Source organism: Catharus ustulatus, chromosome 1, assembly GCF_009819885.2.
Source record: "Catharus ustulatus isolate bCatUst1 chromosome 1, bCatUst1.pri.v2, whole genome shotgun sequence".
Taxonomy (NCBI): Eukaryota; Metazoa; Chordata; class Aves; order Passeriformes; family Turdidae; genus Catharus; species Catharus ustulatus.
The window spans coordinates 111,395,319-111,417,125 of NC_046221.1; the positions used below are offsets into that span (position 1 = coordinate 111,395,319).

General features: G+C 38.1%; 1 protein-coding gene across 1 annotated transcript in view; it reads left to right on the forward strand.

Annotated features, from left to right (window-relative positions):
- The window catches only part of YES1 (YES proto-oncogene 1, Src family tyrosine kinase), a 51,183-nt gene that overhangs the window by 11,389 nt on the left and 17,987 nt on the right, over nucleotides 1-21,807 (forward strand). The window lies entirely within an intron of this gene.

Consider the following 21,807-nt stretch of genomic DNA (forward strand, 5'->3'; position numbering starts at 1 on the left):
CTGCAGAGTGCATTAGTACCCCAGAAGTGGCTGTCAGACAATCGTCCGTGGTCTGTCGGAACTGTAGCGGACGTGTCCTGGCTGGATGTACTACACAGCTTTTAAAATGGACTCCTTTTTTGGCAGCACATCACTAAATTGGTGAAAGAATACAGGATTTATGTTGTAATCTGCTCTTCCAGTTCCATTTAATGCCACAGTGTGTGTTTGAAACACTTAGTTGGATGTAAAATACAGTGTAAAACCACAACTGTAGCCTGTCATTACTGTAGTGCCTACAGAGCTGAGCTACCATTTAGCCAAGGCAGCTACTCAGATTATCCATTACCTGAAACTGTTTAAAAGTGGACAGAATTTATGAAAATTGCATTGCTTCTTTGCTGACCAAAATTTTTTGATGCATTTTTAGTTTTAGTGCAGGTTGAAAGGATGCTTACCTTCTAGGTACACCATCTCTTGAGTGCAGAGGGTATAGTGCTGTGCTTTCTTTCATTCTTGATAGTGTAAGGATGGACCTTTCCTAAGCATTATTTGTGCCCTGATATTTCTTCGCTGCACTTCTGAAGGGTAGAGAGAGTGTGAAAAAAATTAAGGAAAAAAAAAAAACGTGGAGAAGATGCTCCCTGAAATTCCTCGTTTCTTTTGCACAGGGGTCAGAAAAATCCAAAAAAATAAGTTATTTCTGTCCAAGAGTGTGACAAAATATGGTTGTTTTCCTAAATGTGTAGCAAGGATGCTGTTAACAAAATATGCAGTTTAGAGGAGAGAAAATTTCTTACAGTCGTGATAGTATATTTGGGGGCAGGGAGGAGGGTGTTTTCCTTGTTTCTCTGAGGTCATTAGGCCATTACAGCTGCAACAACATTGCTACTAGCTTACATACATTTGTGGAGAAAAAAAGAAGCATTGTTATTTTAGTGCCTGGCTGGAATGAGTAGTTTGTTAAGCCGTGGGATTGTTAGTTGTTTTAGGGACATCTCCATTAATAGATATGCGACTATTAGTAAGTGTATTGTAGACATCAAAAGAAACAAAACTAAACTAAAGCTTAGATTAGAGAAGGTGAAGAACAGGAGCTAGAATAACTTTCAAGTAAGAAAGACAAGACGTTTATTTGGATCTGAGAAAGACAAGACGTTGATTTGGATCTGTCAGCACAACCTGGAGAAGAAATCGTATTTAACCACCTTGTGCAATGAGATTGACTGGGTGGGTGAGAGAAGAGCGTGAACATTGTTTATCTTGACTTCAGTGAGGCTTCTGCCAGGGTCTCCCATAGCACCCTTACAAACAAACCAGATGAAATGCATGCCAGGTGGATGAACAGTGAAAGTGACTGGAAACTGTTTGACGATGGGCTCAAAGGGTTGGCATCAGTGGCACAATGTCACAAGTGGCTCAAAAGCTGGTGGCCAGTCACTAGCAGTCTACCCCGAGGCTCAGTACCTGTTTAACACTTTTGTTACTGATCTGGGGGTCACACAGAGGTGCAAGCTTGCAGGAGGAGCTGATAGACCAAAGAGGATTGTGCTGATACCCAGAAGGACATTGACAGAGGAATTGTCTGATGGGAACCTCCACAAGTTCAGTAAAGGGTAATTCAGTGATTCTGGGAAGGAGCAACTCCAGGCTCTGGTATGTGGTAGGGCTCAATCAGCTGAAAAGAAAGTGCAATAAAGGACCCAGGGTGGGAAAGATGTATGTGAACCATCAATGTGCACTTTAAACAAAGAAGGCCAGAAGCATTCTGGATGCATTAGGAAAAGTTACCAGTATGTCAAGGTGGTCATGTTTTCCCCCTGCTCACCACTGGTGAGGCCATGCTTTGAGAGCTGTGTGTTTCTGGCCTCCCCAGTACAAGAGAGACATGGACATACTGGAGAGAGTCTAACAATGGGCCACTAAGATGACTAAAGGTCTGGAGAATTTCTCTTATGAAGAGAAGCTGGGATTGCTCATCCTGGAGAAAAGAATGCTGGAGGCACCCTATGTGTGTAAAATACCTAACAGGGTGGAATAAAGAGGATAGAGTCAGGCTGCTCTCTGGTAGTTTCCACTGATAGCATGAAGTAATGGGCACAAATTGTAATGCAGGAAATTCCATTTAGACATCATAAAAAAGAGGGTTTTTTATGTTAAGGGTGATAGATCGCTGGAACAGGTGTCCAAAAAATGTTGTGGATTCTCCATCCTTGGCTATAACTCAAAACCCAGCTGGACACAGCCCTGAGCAACTTGCCTGTCATTGACATGCTTTGAGCAGGGGGGTTGGGGTAGGCATCCTCCAGATGTCCGTTCCAGTTTCAGCTGCTCTCTAATTTTCATTAAAAGATTTAAGAGGGCCAAACCAATAAGTGTGGCAGTTGAAATGAAACAAAATACAGGTGTTTAAAGGCAGAATATTTTTGTTTGTACTCACAGACAAGTTTGTTTGTTTGTTCCTCCCAGCTTTCTTCTGACAGCTTAGTAGGAGGGGAGAGAACCCTTTGCTACTGCATTGTTCTCTTGGGTGTCTTAGCTTTCTGCTATTAATATCAAGGCTGTCTATGGCTTTATTGTCAGCTGTGTCCTCTCATTCCTGCAGCAGCAGTGAGGCTACTGTTAACTTCCCTGCTGCCCAGAAGACTGAGCAGCATTAGAGGCTTTATGACAAGGAAAAGTTTTCATCTTGTATCTGGAAAGATGTTTTTTCAACATCTGTAATTAGGGTAATTTTTTTTTTTCTTAATGCTATAAAAACATAGGATGTGAACACTATGCATGCTCCAATGGTTTTTTTACCAATCTTGATAGTGTTTGTTATTTTGGGTTTTTTTTATTTTCTCCTTACATTTGATTTAAACATACTGAATTGAGGAGTCCATACTGCTCTTTTGTTGGTATTGGAACTACAAACTTCTGTTAGACTGATGCAAAATACAGAGGTATAAAATACTGATGCAAAAAGGAGCTGAAACAGTTGCATATGGATTTAAACACACTGTTATGTGTAACTGTAGCATCCGGCCAGTTAGAAATGCAGTCACAATGAACCTAGCATTTGAGCTTGCGCCACAGAAAAGCACTTGATCAGTTTGTAAGACTAATTTTCAACTCTTGTCTTTGGATATGTGAGTTAAAAGAGATTAAAGTTGGCAGTATGTTGAAGAAAACTTGTGTAAATTTAAACCTGAAACTGAGATGGTGTTTAAAAACTTTTGTGTTGTAAAATCGACTTCACACAAAATTGATGAGCCTAAAAATACTTGTGTGCATTGTTTTAGTCCTTATCTCAAGTTGCCTGCTTGTTGGTTGTAATTTCTACAGAAGTTCTCAATTCCAGAAAGATGTTAAGTTTTACTTCTCTTTGATTGCTGTCTCATTTGCAAATGAATAACTGTGTCTTCACTAGCTCATTTGTGTTTTCTGGTAATTAGGACAGCTATTACATAGTTGAATGGCTAATGCTGCACAGGAGCATATATTTCTGGAATTATTATTAACAGACTGGAAAGATGAGAGAAACTTTTTGATGCAATTAAATGTTTGTAGTATTACTGTTACAGTAAATTTTTATAATATACTGGTCTTCCTAAAGATAGTGGTTAAACCTTCTGTGGAAAAAAATGAAAACCACTTCCACGTCTTTAGAGAGGCCTGCTTTGCACTTTAGAAGTACAGCTTTCCAAAGAGCAGGCAAGCAAGGATCATTGTATTGTAGACAGTAAGCAATAGACAGTAAGCAACAAATTTATATCTAGGTAAGATATAAATTGGTATGTGTATGTGATCTATAGTGTCCTAATCTATATGTGACACTATTTTTTAAAAAAGGCTTTGGGACAGATCTGGGGAACTACAGATTACTAAGCCTGACATCTGTTCCAAGGAAATCAGTCAAAATAATAATAATGAAAATAACATAGATAAACATGATGCATTGGGGAAGAGTTAGAAGCCTGGTGTGAGGGGATGTCATGTTTTGCAAACTCGCTGGAGATTTTTTGAAGGCAAGTACATGAACAAGCAAGATCTGACAGAAGCAGTTTCCTTGGATGTCCAACAAGCATTTGACAAGGATCACCACCAAAGAATTTTTAAGAAAACAAGCAGTCACAGGATAGGGGGAAAGTATTTTGTGTTTGAATTAATGACTAAAATATAAGAGGAAGAATTGGAATAAATGGAGTAGAGAGGGGCTCCAGGTAATAATTCTCTGGGGTTATGTTAAGGGCGCATGTTCAAGTTAATAAGGTGTATAGAAGAAAAGTGAGCTCACAGACTTCACTGATGGGTAGCAGATGCAAAGGCAGACCCTAGCATTACACAGGGACCTGACATTGCTCAGCAACCAGTCATTAAAATGGCAGATGAAATTTCCCTTAAATTGCTTCATGTGTTCTATTTGGAGGTGGAGAAGAGCAAGATTGCATCTAAAAAATGAGTTCAAAGGTACTATTGCCAGTAGAAATGGTTAGGAAAGAAAGGGACAATAATGATTATAATGTTTAAGAAATTTAATCATCTCATGCAGTTTTGTTCTGCTTACACCTGTCCCTGTCATTGCTGTAAAAAGAACATAGTTGAAAGAAGAGAAAATGTGAAATATGGAACAATTTCTGTAAGAGGAGCAGCACAAATCTGTTAAGGTAGAAAAGGTGACCAAAAACTGGTGTGACCACATCCTATTAAGTGTTCAGCACCCAATGGGACAAAAATAGGGGATGTTTATTCAGTGTCTTTTTTTAGTGCACACACACTAAGAGGTATCTAATGAAAACAGCAGCTGATGAATTGAAAACAGACAAAAGGAGGTGGTTCCCAACAGAATGTGTAATTAAGCTATAGAATTTCTTGCCTCAGGAATTTAAGGAGTCTAAACATTACATCATTGTAGAGGAAAACTGCTGTTTCATGGAAGAATCATCAAATATCTACCTATTCTTGTTCAGGAAATCCTGCTTCTGCAAACCTTTGGGGGATCAAGGAATATTCTTGGGAAACATTGCTGTGTATTTGTTGTATTCTTGCGTGCTCCTCTCTTGGCTGCTGTTAGTGAGAGGATATTTGAATGGACACAGACCTCTGGATCTTGCTTAGTACAGCCATTACTTTGTTTCAAAGCCTACCCCTTTTTTATTTTTATTTCTCTGTTACTAGTTTTCCAGAATCCTTTCTTACAGTAACATTCAAACTTTGGGCCACACTGGGGTGCTAAGATATATAAGGGGGGGTTTTAGGGCCACTGGTTATGTATTCTTCTGTGTGCGTGCCACCAAAATATAAAATCTCCGAAATATAAAATCTCATCATGTTGAGACCAGGGATAGGACTGCAGGTACGTGTCAGTCAATGGCTTAATTTCATAAGACTTTATCCTCTTACTGGTGCATAGAACATTTTGGTCATGTAATGGATGTTCTAAGGAAGAGGTGTTTCCGAGTGTGTATGGGTCAAACAAAATGCATGGCCTGGGCTGACTGTAGGCAGATTATTTCTGCTCCCCCTTCTGACTCCTTTGCTGTGATTTTGTATTGCACTTCCTCCTCCAGACATGCTTATTGATAAAAATACACTTCTCTGTGTCTCTAATGACTAGTGAAATAATCAAGAGATCTCACTGCTTGTAAATTAAGAAGTAATACTGTGTTGAACAGCAATATTCCATTTCAAAATCTTCACACTCTTGGAAACAAGAGACTGTTAATTAGTTTAACTGTCCTGTTCCTTTTGTGAAGGTGGAAGCTCTGCAAATAACAGGTTTTAACTGTTTGGTTCAATCATAATAGATTATTTTGATTTGGTAGTATACTTTATTATGTAACTGATTATTAAATCCTTGCTTTCTGTAGAAACATTTTTGAAGTTTAGGCTGAGGTTAAGGAATTAGTAGACTTCATAAAATATTTTCATCCAGTTATACATCATTTTCTGAAGATCTGGACTTCCTGATAGCTTTCCTTATATAAATGCCTTATTTTAAAAGAATTTTTCCTATATAAATTTCCTGTATTTCCTGTTCAACAGATATCAAAATTTGTACAAAGATGTCAGAAGCATCTGTAATTTTTTTTGAAAGGTGCATTTATTTTTCTTTGAACAAACGTCTTTCTGTTGTGCAGGGGGGAAATAACGGGTGCTAATATTTACATACAACTTAAGCTAATTCCGGTTGCTAATTTGTGGCAGTGCTGCTTCTCACCCTGTTGAAGACAGCTTTTCTAGCCTGATTTTTTGAGTCAGTGGAAGGAGATGACCACTAGGCATGCCATGTCATTTAAACTTGTCAGGAGACAGGTTGGTTAACGCCAGCTTTGGCTGCCTATACAGGAGCTGGTTCTGTAGGCTCCCGTTATAGTCAGTGGAGAGAAATAAGCACTTTCACTGTATGATTCATCTCACCCCCAGATGGATGTCTAAATTTGGAAGATGAATTCCACCTGAAGTCCATTACAGAATATAAATGTCATTAGTTTAAACTAGGGAATTATTTTTAAAGGACACTAGCTTGACTGGCACAGCAATTGAGTAAAAGCCTTTTGTTTTCTTCCATGTATTGCATTTCAGAGGTTTAAAATCAGAACTCTGTAGCCTGTTTCATTATTTTTGTGTTGTTTGGAGCTGTTTTGTTTTTACAGCAGGTTTGAAAGTTACAAGTCATATATATTACGTTGCTTAATTTCTGAGTATCTAACTCTGCCAGACTGACTCTTCCTGAAAACTGGTTTGATTGCTGGAGTAAGGGAATGACAACAGGGTTATGTGCCCTGCTCTTCTCATTATGCTAGTCCCTGTTGTCAGAAAGATGTCTTTCTGCATGGAACTTTCTGCTAAATGTTAGGAATTTTTAAAAAATTCAGAGTCCTTAAAATCATTGCTCCTTTACAGGAACCTGTCTCTCTACAGTAGTTTTACACAATGTCTGTGTGAGGTGATCCAGCCTTCAAATTTTCAGGTACAGAAGGCAGGCAGTACAAATACCTTTTTTGTTTCTGTTTGTCTGGAACAGACACTTGGTATGACTGGTATCCTTTTAAAGTACTTTTCATGCTGTGCCACTCTCACCCCCTCCCCCCTTTCATTTTTCCTGTTTATAGGTCTTGATTCCTGTCACGGGCAATCTCCTGTTATTTTCTCAATTTTTTCTTTTGGAAACTGCTTTTTATGTCATGATTTGTGGCAATGTTTTTCCTCGTGATTTCACACTGATCAAGTCCTGCCATTAGATTCTATCCTAATACTTTAATCAAATATAAAGAATTATTACAGTCCCATTGCTATTGTACCACTTTTTTCTCTACTGTTTACTGTTGTATTCAGTTATCTATCGAGGATAAGAATGGTAGAGTTCTGTCAGGTTTGTTTGGTTTAGGGTTTTTTTGCATTGAAATGAATGTTTTTTAGTTCCTACATCACCCTGAAGGTTCTAGAAAAGTAGTTTGGGATTAGAAAATAACTCAAAAGAACATTTGAGGTTATGTATAGAATAGAAAAGTGTGTCCTTTGAACATTTTACTCCGCCGGATACAACCATGGTGGTGAGAGGAGTTCCTTACTAGGAGCTTAGGGAAGAACAGTAGTAGGAATCTTGGACTCGAAAGGTTATTTGGGTTTCTAACTGGGAGAACTGCATGTTGTACAGATATTGTATGGGCTCCTTACTTGTACTGACAAAGATGTAATGCAGTTCTTAACTCTCCTAACAAAAATAGCTAAAGTTAGAAGTAATAGCTATGTCAAGCTATGGAAATATATGAGGATAGGTAAAACACATCACCAGCCCTTAGCACTGGCAGAGAATTTATCAGGTAGAAATTGCCAGGTGCTTTTTAGGAAAAAATATCTTCCCGTGAAGAGGGGACATTAAAAAGCCCATTAGTGTCTACTAGGTGGGAGTGGCTGGATAATTCTCCCCATTCCTAGCCTGGCAGTTTAATGCTGGGTGTTGTATGAGCAGAAAACGAAAACCTGTCAGTTTGTGTGATAAGGAGCAATTGCTGAGCTCTCCATTTGATACCGAAGAGGACTTTGCTTGGGGACAATATCTTTTCTTCCTGTTGAGTTACAGCCAGTACTTGATAGAAATATGAAGTGTTACCTGCTGCTTCCGTGTAGACATTTCCAAAGAGTTTACTCCCTTCTATGTATTTCTCCTTTCTTCTTACTGCGTGTTTGGAGTTTAGTGTTGCATTGTGCTGCTCTTAGTTTAGGCCAGTCACCAATGAATTATGCCACTCCTTCGGGCTCAGACTTACCCTCTTAGTACTACTCCTTGTGAATAACAGTAGATTCTGGCAAGCAATCCACAGGTTGCACCGAACAGCTGAACCCGTTTTACAGTAGAGGTGTATTTAGTCCAAAAGACAGTGTTCAAAAATATGCAAAATTAATTCTTAAAGCTAACCTGTGGAATGATAGTATTGCATTGCTTCCTACTAGAAAAATGACATTTAGAAGTATTAAGTTTATAAAGCTGGTAAGAATTTAAGGAACTTTGGAAGTTTAGGAGCTTAGCAAAGAAATCCCATTTTTGCTGGATAGAGATGATATGTACCTTTTTCTCAGATACATCTTCCTACTTCAACCTATGAGAAGTGAGAAATGCAAGTTTTTGCATATCTGTAAACCATCAGTATAAGAACCAAAACACTGTAAGAAACAGAGTAAGAAAACTACATAAAAGGATTTAAAAGGAGCTCCCAGAAGAGACATAGAGCAATGACAAAGCTTCCTCCTTTTTCTTGTTTTATGGTGGCATGATAAATTTGCCTTATTTTAAATGCTTAATTTTTTATTTTGTTTTTAATAAATACTTGGGCTTATTGAAATTTTTGGTCAGAGACTCAAATCTGCAGCAAAGTGGTTTTCATTTAAGCTGTTTTAATCATGCTGCTTATTTTTGAAGATCAGCAGTTCTGTCATGGAAATATCTCTATCAGGCAGCACTAGTTCTTTTTGAATTGTGTAAATTTGTTGTTTCCTTGTTACTTATTACTGAAATCCTTCTGACCTAGGACCAAAATTTTAAAAACTCATGCAGGTTACTGAGAACTAAGTTGTTTGACTGCATGCTTCTGCTAAATCCCTGACATCTTCCTTCCAGCTTCAATTTAACATTTAATTGAAATGGAAATTTCCTTCCTTCTGGCAGTACTTCTGGAGTCAAAAGAATATCACTAAAAACCCTGCTTACTGGTTAGGAGCAAGAAATTTGTTGCTAAAGAGCAGTTACTTAGCCTGAAGAGAATTCTTAGATATACTTCGTTTACTCCTGAAAACAACATACTGGAGTGATTGGGAACACAAAATAACCAAGGCTTTTACTTACCTGTTTAGAAAAGCATTGCCTGAACTGGTCAATAAAAACTGAAGGATGTCTCTGTCTTGTGCTGTACTCTTTTGGAAGTTAATGGTATTTACTTACGTGAAATGTGTCAAAACTATTTTCTGTGGCTCTTTGATTATTAGTGGTTTGTTTCTCTTTTAAAGATAACTTTCAGCCCTCTAGTTTTTGTTCCAGCATCTATTCACTCTCTTTTACTTGTCCTTCTCTCATCTCTTACTGTTTTATTGGGTATCACGTACCATAGCTAAAACTTACCAAAGTTATTTGTTGTGTTCACTTTGGTCGTGTTTCAGGGTGTAGTGACTGATGATGTGTGTTACATGTTGTTGGCTAGTTCATGCTTGGAATATGCTAAATTTGAGGGAAGGCCCGTTGGCTAATATGGAAAACCTTTTAAAAAGAGGAAACAGAAAACTGATGTCATCTCTAAAATATCATTAGAAGACTTGAACATTGTTTTTGAGCTGTGTTTTGATAAAGCTCCCCATCACAGGAAATACTAAAATGGTTTCCCTCTGTTTCAGTCCATCAGATAAGAACACCCTCAGGAAAAGTTTGTCTTTGACATCTTTTACAGAAATGCATTTCTGAACTGTGTTTAAAGCCCTTTCAGTGGTTTTAAGTGGTAGAGTGAAAATCAGCAGAAACTGAGTTGAAATGAAAGCAAACGGAGAATGGGAAACAAACACTATGTGGGAAGCAAACACTATCGTTGCAGGCTTGGTACACTTGGTACAAGTCTCTCTAATTGCTAGTCTGGAGCTGGAAAGGGTTCAATATTTTGATCCCTTAAACAAATAAAACAACATGGATGTAAGGGAAGGTAGTATCCTAGTTTTAGAAAGCAAAGAATGAATATTGGGGTTTTTTTCAGTAGCGAGTTAATGAAATCACTAGTGAAATGCCCACATTTGGAACAAAACTTTTCTGTTAGAGACAGAGAATACAGCTACTTTGCAGGAACCAGCCCTTGTTTTGGACAAGTGACTCTAACCTACATATAAGCCAGTCCTGCTTACAAAGACTGGAGGAATGTGAGTGCTTTCCTGTGGTGGTGTGCTTGCTGAGGTGCAGCAGAAATGTCTTTGTCCTGCAGAAGCAGATGAACTTGGAAAGTAGAACGGCTGCATAGCTGAGATCCATGCACATTGCAAAACACAGTGCAGGTGCTTGCAGGGCAGATGATGAACGAGCAGTGGAGTGTTGGAGATACTCATAAGAAAGGCTGAGTAGGGTAATGGTGAGATTCTTTCTGTGTCTTGGTGTCTCTACTTTCAGATGAGTGATAGACTTTAGAACTTTTTTTTCCCAAATTTTTCTCACAGCTCCAGGTTTGGAGTTACCTGGATTAGCTGAGACTCATGCCTATTTAATACAGAAGAATTATTATAGTACATTTAGCAAGAAGGATATGCACCATGCTTTCAGGATGTGGAAATTTCTCTTCAAGAGCAGTACTGAAAAAGACCTAAGAATCATAAGGCTACTGTCAAAATAAATACTAAAGATGTCTGCTGGGCCCAGGGAACCATCATGATTTTCCACAAGGTAAAGTGTGAGGTCCTGCTCCTGGATCAGGAAACAGACTGAAGGAGGAATTAATTGAGAGCAACCCTGCAAAGAAAAAGATGGATGTTGGTGGATGAAAAATTGGGCATGAGGTGACCATATCCTGGGCAGCATCAGAAGAAGTGTGCCCAGTAGGTCAGCGGATGTGATTCTGCCCATCTGCTGTGCTCTGGTGAGACCTCACCTGGAGTGCTGCATCCAGCTCGCACCCTGAACAAAAGAACAGTGTAGAAGTATTAGAGCGGATCCAGAGGAGACCATGAAGATGATCAAGAGTGGCTAGGGCACCTCTCTGTGAGGACAGGCTGAGAGAGTTCAGATTGTTCAGTCTGGAGAAGAAATGGCTCCAGGAAGAGTTAACTGTGGACTTTCAGTACATATAAATGGAGCATGTTGGAGGCATGAAGAGAGACTTTTACCAGAGCCTGTAGTGACAGATCAAGGGGTAACACTTTTAAACTGGAAGACCGTAGCTTGGTATCAGATACAGGTAAGTATTTCAGAATGAGGGTGCTTAGACACTGTAACAAATCACTCAGAGTTGTGCATGCCTCATCTCTGGAAGTGTTCACAGCCGGGTTGCATGGGGCCCTGAGAGATCAATCACTGCTCTGGGTCATGTGGGCTGGAACTAGATGGTCTTTGAAGATCCTTCCCAATCCAAAATATTCTGTGATTATATGAAAGAAGGATTAAGGGATATCCCCTACCTTGAATGCCATGTCTATTCCTAGTGGTCACTGTTAATGGGAGCTCCTGAAAAAACTGAGGGATCTTGGAGAAAATGAGCTGATTGAGTGACTGAAGAGCTGCTTGATAGGCTGGAGTCTAGGGGGTCAGCATGAGTCTTGTCCAAGAGAAGGTTTAAGAGAGCTGTGGTCTTTCTTACACAGGAAGCTGGAATAGGGTAGTGGTAGGGCTCCAAGGCAAAGGGGTTTTCTGGGTGTTGACATTAAATTCAGATGGGATATGAGGCATGTACTTTTAGTGGTCACTGTGTTCAAAATGCAGGACTTGTCCAGACTGTGGGTGAGCTTTCCATAACAGTAATTTTGAATGAGTTTTGAGTATGTGTGTGCATTCAAGACCATAAAAGGCAAAATTAAATTAGGGCAGCCCTATGGCCTCTATTGTGCAAAATGCCTGACATGGTAATTCAGATAATTTCTGGTCTTCTTGCCTATGAACACTGCTATGTCTGTCAGTAGAGAAGCAATAGAACTAAATTATAGCTATTAGGGTAATGATTCTTGTTTAGTTAAAACATTGTCCAGATCTTTTCATAAGGATGTTATTTAGCAGGTGTCATTTTTTTGTTTTGTTTTGATTTTTTTTGTAATTTAATTGTACTTTTCGCTTTTTTATGTACAAAAGAAAAACACGAGCTATTGAGTAATGAAGAACAATGTACATGTGTGTTTGTGATTGTTCATACATACTTTCACTTTTTGTTTTTGTCCAAAGGTTGATATTTTCCACCTCTCTTCTTGAAATCCTGTTGTTCAGCAAAGAGCTAATTGTTGAAAGAGGTCTGGGTATATGGTCCTTGAATAAATGAGCTGCAACATTTTGTCAGTAATGGACTTAAACACTTTAATTACTGATTTTTCTTAACATGGTAATCATGTCAAGTGTATTAGGATAAAACAGCATTGAGAATAAAGGGAAATTCATGTCTGTAAAGCAGGAATATGCAAATGTAAAGTATAGTGTATCAAACACACAGCAAATAATGTCTTAAGTTCCATGAAATTTCTTATCAGTGTGCTGTAATTTGGGTGGATATAACATTATAGGGTCTTTCATTGATTTAGCTCTCTAAGTTGCTGCAACTGTTTCTTTCCTTTATATTTCTAAGTTGAATAATGAAGTTGCATGAGGATTCTTGCTGATATTGAATTTCTCTGTCATCTTCAAGTATGCCCAACTGACAACATGAAAATGATTCATTAGAATCCCAGTATCTCTGAGTTTCTGGGAGCTTGCAAATGTTGTAGTCCATTTTTCATATGTGGTTTATTTGTTCTTCTACCACCATAAAAGTTTTGTGTTGCTTTTTCTGTAAGGTACACATCCCTTGGGAAGGTGTTTTGCGTGCTTCATGCTGTGAGACCCAGAAAGCAATGTTAGTTTACTGTAGTAAACAAAATTTAAAAGTGGTTTTTAAATAACTTTTAAAATTTTTTAATATACTTAAATAGAATGTCTGAAAACTGATTGTATGAAAATGGTCTATGATACCAGGCATAGATTTGTTGTTTTCCAAATAAAATTAAATGAAAACAAAATATTTCTATTTATAAATTGATTCCTACATCCTGTCTAAAATATCTTGGATATCTTTGACAAGGTATGACATGTCTCAGAATCTGGAACAATCTTTTGACCAGACTTCTTAGACATAGCAAACTTCTAGCCTTTAAGATACTTGTGATTATTTGCAAGTTAATGAAAATAGCCATTGCACTATTTAAAAAACCCAGCAGAATTGTTCTTTTCTGCATTTATTTATTGACCATGTACTTAAATGTTCAAGATAATAGAGGAGCAGTAATATTGTCTAGACAATATATTGGTTGTTTTGTCTGTGGTATCATTTGTTGTCAGAGAAAATGTCTTTCTGTGGTAAAGGCTTGAAATTGTATGGCTAGACATTGTAACTCTAAATTTTTTAAATGGTCTCATGTATATGTATTATATATTTCATCACATAAGCTGCTTTTGCAATTGTGATATTTTAGTTTATCTTTCTCTTGTGATCTTGACTGCTGGAATAAAGAAAATTAATCCACCAGTGTTTTATATTTTGCATCATCTGCCTTTTCACCCTTTCTGAAAGTGAAAAAATAGGTTTATTTCATTCAAAATCAAGTCTGCATACTGAAAACAAACATTCTTTATTGTAGAAGCTCTATTTGGCAGTTGGTAGGGGTTTAGAAATTAGTTTTAACTATTTAAGTTTGTCATATTTTCTCTGCTCTGCTTTGGAAGTTGGAAACAGCTCTCTCTGGATGTATGTCAGCTACCCCCAGCTAGGCTCTATGCCTGCTGCAGGTGGGTTTGTGGTGCAAGGTATTTGTTTTGTTTTGTTTGCTTGGGGTTTTTTCCCACCCAGCAATTTCTTTCTTTTGTGCTTTCCATTTTCTTGCACACAAGGTAGGCAGCTTGCAGCTGAAGTGGAGATTGCTCCTGTGAGCAGCTGGAAGACAAGGAGGTTGATGGTGGGAATGTGCCTTTTCAGATGCTTGAGCAGTTTGGATGAGGAAGCATTGCACTGGTATATCAAACTAAAAGTCAGGCTGCTACAGTTGCACTTGCAAGGTCTTAGTTCTGGCCTTGCCTGTGACACTCACCCCTTGTGGGTTTTCTTAAGCCTTATCTAGATCAGAATGTTTCTGGTGTTTAAGTCATTATAATAATAACTAATTATATTTTCTTGGATAAGATTATTCTGACTTAAACCAGTATAAAACAATTCTAGTGAAAGCATACTAGAATGCAAAACCTGTGCAGATGTTGCATCAACATAAGTACATTGGTTAAATTCATAAACTGGGACATACATGTTGGAGTTTTCTTCAGGTAGCGGAGTCTTTAGTCTTTGAGTGGAATTTCTGAGCTATAGGTTGGTGGAGGTCAGAACAGTCTGTACTCATCCTGCTTGTCTGACATTCCAAGGCATCTGCTGATGGCTCTTTTTATAAAGAGACAACCTTACTCTTTGTCACTGTCCAGACCCATGATGAAGGTAGAACTCCTGGTTAGAGGCAAAGGCCACTAATGAAGACAGAATACTAAATTCAGTTTTCTTTGACTAGAAGCGTGTTTAAAATTGCAGTAGGCTTGCTTTCATCAACCTCTAGTGTGCCATCCTTGGCCACTTCCTAGTCTGATTGGAAGAGCCACCTTTTCTTGCATATAACATCTAGTCAAAGAAAACCTACTACCCTAGGTACTGTACATGTAACTGACTATAAGTAAGCACAAATTTATGAGCATGTATGTTTTGCAGAGCCAGCCACATATCATGTCTGATATGGTCATTGTCTCCAGTGTGCTATTGGAGCCTTTCCCTGTCTCTAAAGTGGAAGATACTTTAGACATACACAAGTCTGTTTCTCTACAGATTCAGCTGTCCAGGTACAGAGTGAGTGGGAGGAGTTCCTACATGTTTGACTCAGATAAAAGGAAGAATGTAACTGAGATGAAAAACAGAGTGTTCTCCTCTCTCCTAACTTTGCCTTATAGATAACCCCTAATTCCACTTTTGGTTTTAGAACTTTTCATTAGGGTAGTAAATTTTTCCTTCAACTTTGCAACCTAGCATCCAATGGCACCTTGCAGTTGCATTGCTAGGGCCTGTTGTGCACTGGTATGAGGGTTGTACCACCTTCTGGGGCAGTTCCATCTCCTACCTGTTAGTTCCAACAAGGAGAGTAGGTGTTTCTTCAGTAGAGAAACCTTTGTCTGGGATGATCCAAATTGGAGGACTGTAAATCCTTAGACTCCTGCATGGGTATGATGTTCAAAGTCTGATACCTCAGAGTAAATCTCCCATGTCTAAACCATTCAAACCTCAGAGGAAACAAACTCCCGTTGAACTTCTTCCATTTAAAAAAAAGTCAAAAATCAGGGAAGGACATGAAGGATTGAAGGACCTTATTCTTTTAGCAATTTCTGCTTATCCTTATTTTGGAATCTGGTATTCCTTCAGAGCACAGTTGTTGGGATCGTGTAAGCCAGTTAACTGGTTCCTCCAGTAGAAGGATTAGTATCAGTCATTAATTTAAAGCAAATTCAAAATTCTGAGTCCTGTAAAAAACACAAACCAGAGTAGAAATATATAATCTTTACAGTATTTTTTTTACTCTGAAATGCAAAATGTCCACCTAAAAAGCATTTTTATACTCGTTTTTTCTCTGTACAAAATCCTTTGTTTGCTACAATGGGTTTACTAGCTGTAGCTTTATTAGAAAACAATCTGGGGTCTTTTCTGCTGCTGTGAAATCAAAATCATTGAAACACCAGCCCCAGATTTTTTTGTTTTGTGTGTTTGTATAGTCATGATCAAAGAAGGACTAGGTCTGTACAACCATTAGGATTCAAAACTTCAGATTGCCTTTAGTAATAAAGAGGATGGTTTTAAATACCTATTTTAGTGTATGGGCAAGCTGAGGTCTAATAGTCCTGGTTTATGGTTATGTTTTGGTGTAGAACTGCACAAAGATGTGTGGTAAACATTGAAATTCAAGTAACAAATGCTTGCTTCAGTGGGTTTTTTTTTTAAATGCTTCCTTTATCTTCACTTTTTGCTCCTTATTAGATTGTTAATTGCAAGGTCATGTCAGTTGCATTTTAAATGCATAATGATGCAGACTCTCTGAGGCCTCATTACACTAATGTTACTGATAATTATAAAACTGAATACAGTAGAACATCATTCTTTGAAATGTCATGGGTTGTTCATGGTAAAATAAGCAAACCCTGCAATTTATGACAGCTCATAAAAGATAAATTATATCCCATGATAAAAGCCGCATAATTTTAAAAAATTGCATGTACTCTGCAAAGAACACAGGGCAATTCTTTAGTTTGCTGTCCTTTATAAATAAAGCAGGTTGTTTTGTAGACAAGAAAGATCACTCTTGTTTTCATACCAAAGCAGTGACCTATTAAAGATGGACTGAATTAGCTGGATGTTACAGTATTGGCTAAAGACTTGGTAGCCTCTTTACTAGTGTTTTTCATTTTTTTTTAGTCTGTGTCACATATAATAAATGATTTTTCAATACCACCAGCTGAAACCAGCTGTTTGGCTCTATGCTGTTTGTCCAGTGTACAAAAAGCCAGTATAGGTTCTGTGTCTCTGGTGACATGTGGAATCAGCTCTACACTTGTTTGAGCAAGTAGACAGCTGCCAGCTAATGGATCCATTAGCAAACTTCCCACAGAATATCCTGTCTTTGTCACTGCATGAAATTTTAATAACTTTAAATCATTGCTTTAGTTGGAAGTTAAGACCTTTTTGTAAGACCTATTTGTAAGGCATTTGTTTCACAAAAGTGAAGGCATGTCTTTTCTTGACAGAAACAATTTATTTTTTTATGCTAACCCTGAGAAGTGAAGCTACAGTAGCAGTGGAAATCTTCAGTGTTTTCTTCATCTTTTTATTAGCCATTTGTGAACCTCAAATTATTTTTTTTTTTGTGTTAGATAACATGGGGAGTTACTTTTTAGTTGGAGGATTTTTTGTATGTTTTAGGTGCAAAAATATTTACAATCTTGCCTTATCCTTCTGGAAAGAGACTTGATTTCCTTGTTCTTCTAACTCAATTTACTCTTTGTAGTGAAAAATCACATATGCGCTCTTTTTTAGCTGTATGAATAATTTCAGTAATGAAAAGTAATGAAATCAAAATGTTGCAAACTGCCCTTCTGTTAGTGATTTTCATTTGCTATACCTCTTAGTTATGGTACAGTACCAGGTTTATATGAGAGGTTGAAAAGAGAGGAAGGCCCTAGAGCATCTGTCACTTTGTGGCACATTGAAACTGTTAGATATGATTGTCACTCCTGGCCTTACCTCATGGTGAAGTCTCCAGAAGGCACCTGGGACCTGTATGCTGTAGTAGCAGAGCAAGATCAGAGGATTCAGTTGGCCCAAAAAGGAAACGCACCAATTTTCTTGGGTGCTTTTTCTTCAGTTGTTTTGTTGTTTTGCTTTTTAGTTTCTTTTTTTAAATAGTGAATGCATTTTGTTATCAAATGTATTACAGCAAGTGAAGCAAACACGAGGCTCTCCCAGCCCTTGTTCTTCAGAGTTTCAGATGATAAGACCTAGTCCTCAAAGTGCTGATGGGTAGAGTATGGGGGAAAGGGAACAGTGTTTAGAGGCATTTGCAGGCAGCTTTGCTCTAAGGCATGTGACTGGAACACACAGTTTATCCACCCAAGTTGAAATCACCTTTTTGAATGAAAACTTGAATCTTCCTTCATGCCAAGAGGAGACCTTCCTTGAACCACTACTGACAATCCTGTGTCCCAGGGAACCAAAGAGAAACTTCTGTACCGACTGGAGGGAGCAAAGACACTTTGGATAAATAAGCAGTTTCCTTGTGACACCCACATGACAGCCCATCCTGGGCTGGATGGACAAGGTTGCTGACACCCTGAGGGAATTTGTCAGTATGCTAAGATACAATGGCTTTAGAAGAAAATCTTGTTTTTCTTGGTCTGGTAGCTCATCCTTAAAGGAAAGCAGAAAAAAACCAACACAAAGACTTTACTGGCCACACTTTTCAATTGTTGTTGAAAGCTTTCCTCATGATCTGGCACTCTGCTATAAAAAGGAGTTGGGAAGATAAGAGGGCAGCATTGATGTTCTTGGAGCTCTCATCTTGTCAGAGTGTTTCTTAAGGGTCTTCTTTATTGTCTGAGATGTTTGTAGAGTATTGAATGACAATTAACTGCTGCCCTTTGTATGACTTCTCCAAAAAGTGCAAATCCAGTGAGATGCTACTAAAATCTCATTTGATTCCTACTGAGAGTACTGGAGTACTTTCATTCTTCTATTGTTTTCTGTGTGCATCCTGTTAACCTTCAACCATCCTTAAATGTGATCATTTTAGCTTGTGTCTCTGCTTGAGAACATTTTAACATAGGTTTGTTTTCATCTAGAAGGCAGAACAAGACAGCTGGGCTTGCAGTCCATGCCTTTCTGAGCATGGTTTCCTGATGGACCTCGAGCAAGCTGCCACCCTCTCCCGCCCAAAATGTGTGGGGACAATGATCAGAATCAATAGGTGCATGTTTGTTTTAAAGAAAGAACAAGATGCTGAAGTTATTCCAGTAGATTGCCTCAGATACCAGTCTGGTGTGAAATAATGATCTAACTAGTGGGAAGTCAGTGGCTTGTGAATAAGATACTTTGGGCTAGCATTTCTTTAAATAGATGGATTTCTGCAGTGCAAACAGGAATTTCCCATCTGAATCTACTTCTAAAGAGTTCAGTGTGTCAGAAAGAGAGTTGTTTGCTTTTTATTACCAAAATGTATTCCTTAATATGTTTTTGCTGGAGAGGTAGAGTTTGATAAAAATAGTTGTACAGTTTTTTCAGTTACATACATTTTTGATAACAAATGCAGTACCAGAATAATCAAGTCCAACATTGCACACCAGCTGCTTAGGGATTTTTTGTTCTTTATCCAGCAATTTATTACAAGACTAAACAGTACTAAGTCGTTGGGTGTTTCCCCCCACAGGAGGGGCAGTCAGGGTTTTTTTACTACTCACACTTGGTTTATGTCATCTTCTGTCCCCTCATGCTTCTAATTCCTCCTCACAAATGCGTATACAGAATTTTACTGCAGTTGGCACCTATTTTTTTTTTGCTTTTGAAAGCTAAGAAGTTTGCTCAATTTTGTTTTGGGGGTATGCAGTTATAAAAGTAGTTTACATTTTTGTCTGCTTATTTCTGAATGTCTTTCTCTTTGAAGTGCTGATTGAATCTCTGCTGTTAATCTCTTTAACCCCTGAAAGAAGATTACCTTAACAGTGAAGTGGCTGGGGAGGGGGGAAGCAAGGGAGAGGCTGATTCTGTTTTTCTAGAATGAATTCAGGTCTTCAATAAAGGCTTTTTTTGTGACCCTCAAGCATACCAATAGTAAGTTCTTGCTGCTAACACAGATTAGTGGGTGAGCACATACGGGTGATAGTAGTTACCAGCCATTCGATCAAATCAGCAATTCCTTGGGCAGAATCCAGCAGTTTTACCGGACTTGGTAAATTGTTTACTATCTGGGTTTTTTTGTTTGGTTTTTTGTTTTGTTTTGTTTTTTGGGGGGTTTTTTGGGGTTTTTTTTTCTTTGTAATTCAAATCTTGAGGTCAGCCTGCTACAAGTTAGGTAAATGCCAGAAGGAAGGAAAAGTATTTGTGATGGACATTTGGACAGATGTCTGTGTACTTCCTTTCCATCAACTTGATTAACATTAGTAGTGTGCTAGACTTTTGAATTGTGTGATTAACTTCCAGCCAAAGGCAAGGAATCAGTGCTACTGGAAAAGACGTTTTTGTGAAGGTGATTGGATTTTTATTCTATGCTAGAAGAAAACATCGATTCACGTTTTTTAAAAACAGGCAAGTAGGTCTCAGAGGAAGACAAGAATTCACAATAGGCAGCCACATGGCCAAAAGAAAGTATTTTGGATTATAGTGCCTTTTTGCAGTGGTAGAGAAATTAAAAAGATGTGATTCTGGATGTTTGACTTCTATTGTGAACTAATAACTGGCTTTTCTACTGTAGATAGTAAGGTGTTTTCTGTAAAGTATTTAGGTACATTGCATTCTTATGCACATATTCGAGCCTTGCTCTGTTAACATTTGTTCATAATTAATAAGCTGGCATTAATAGTATAAGGAGTAAAAATAATTGAAAAGGTATGCTTTGTGATGATTCATCATTCAGTGGAAAACCTTAAATGCGTTTTGTAAAAGGGCAGTTATTTGACTTTGTTTCTGCTTGTTTCTGCATCAGTAGTTGTATTACATTAGGGGCTGAAATGACAGGGTGAATATACTTAATCTTTTTGAGCATTAAATTTTATAGGGTGTTTCACTGTCTGTGGACCTTGTTCTTTCCAGGAACTTTGATTCATGGTTCTTGAGGAAATTACAGTATCTTTATTATTGTAACGGTTAGTTATACTGAGGGTATTATTTTCTCAGTGTGACTATATTAAGGCAGTATTTGTTCAGTAAAATTTACTTTGTTCCATTTTTCTATGTCTAATAGTTAACAAGGTAAGAAGGAATTGAGAAGCAAGAAAATAATTAGGCACACATTGAGAAATACCACGTTTCCCTAATTATTAGAGTCCATGAAATTGTTATTGTACTTCTCAAAATGTGGTTTTCATGCTTTCAGACTCCTGCTGTTTATTTTTTTTATTGATTCATTAGAGAATGTGGAATAGTTGTTTTCCTGTTCTGTAGAGGTTTTACTTTCATAGTTAGAACAGATTTTTAAACCCCCTCCTGCAAATAACGCAGGACTTTTTATGCCAGACTAGTGCTGCATGTAATAGATGCTGCTGTTTTCTTCCTGATTTGTTTCCCAGCTGGGGTAAGCCAGAAAATGCCTGCTACCAGTTGTCACCACGTGATAAATGGCAGGTGGTGACTTCTTAAGGCTCAGTCGGTGTTAATTGCTGGCGACAGGTCTCTCTGATTCCTTTCAGCAGCAGGTAATAGGTGCCCCCACAGTAATCAGCTCTGGCACTGTCTGCCTGTAGTGGGAACTGGTGGCAGCCCTGGGCCATCAGGGATATAAATTGTCACCTGTCTGGGCACAGTTCCGTTTCTAAATCCCTTAGGATATTGTCATTACTCTTGGTTTTTCTGCAGTTCTAGTTACTCTCTCCTGTGGCTGTGAATAACTGAGGTTTGTTTCTGAGCTGTATTTGGGGGCTTGAAATGGATGAAAACTTCTCTATGTCTTTAAAGATGTCACCGGTTGGTCAAGACTTCATTTCACAGATGCTTAAAAAATAAAGCAGGAATGCCCCATTCATTTTCTTTGTATAATTGCTTTGGATTTGCTTCCTATAATTGACTCTGGATTTGTCACATCTGTTTCCCCCTCCACCCTGCTATAGAAGACTCCAGTGTCTTTTCCTCATCTGTTGCCTGATTCCCCCTTTTTTCTTTGTTGCCATTTACAGTCCATCAAGTAGTCAGGATGAAGAATAATCCAAATGTGCTGTTACTATGCGGAGTTGTAAGGGAAAATAATTAGGGATTCCCTGGTCTGGTAATAGTTTAGATTTTATTCCAGAGCACTTTCTCATTAGAGTTTACACTCTGCATGAGGTTTAACATTAATAAATTAGCATTTGGATTAACTTTTTGGGAATAT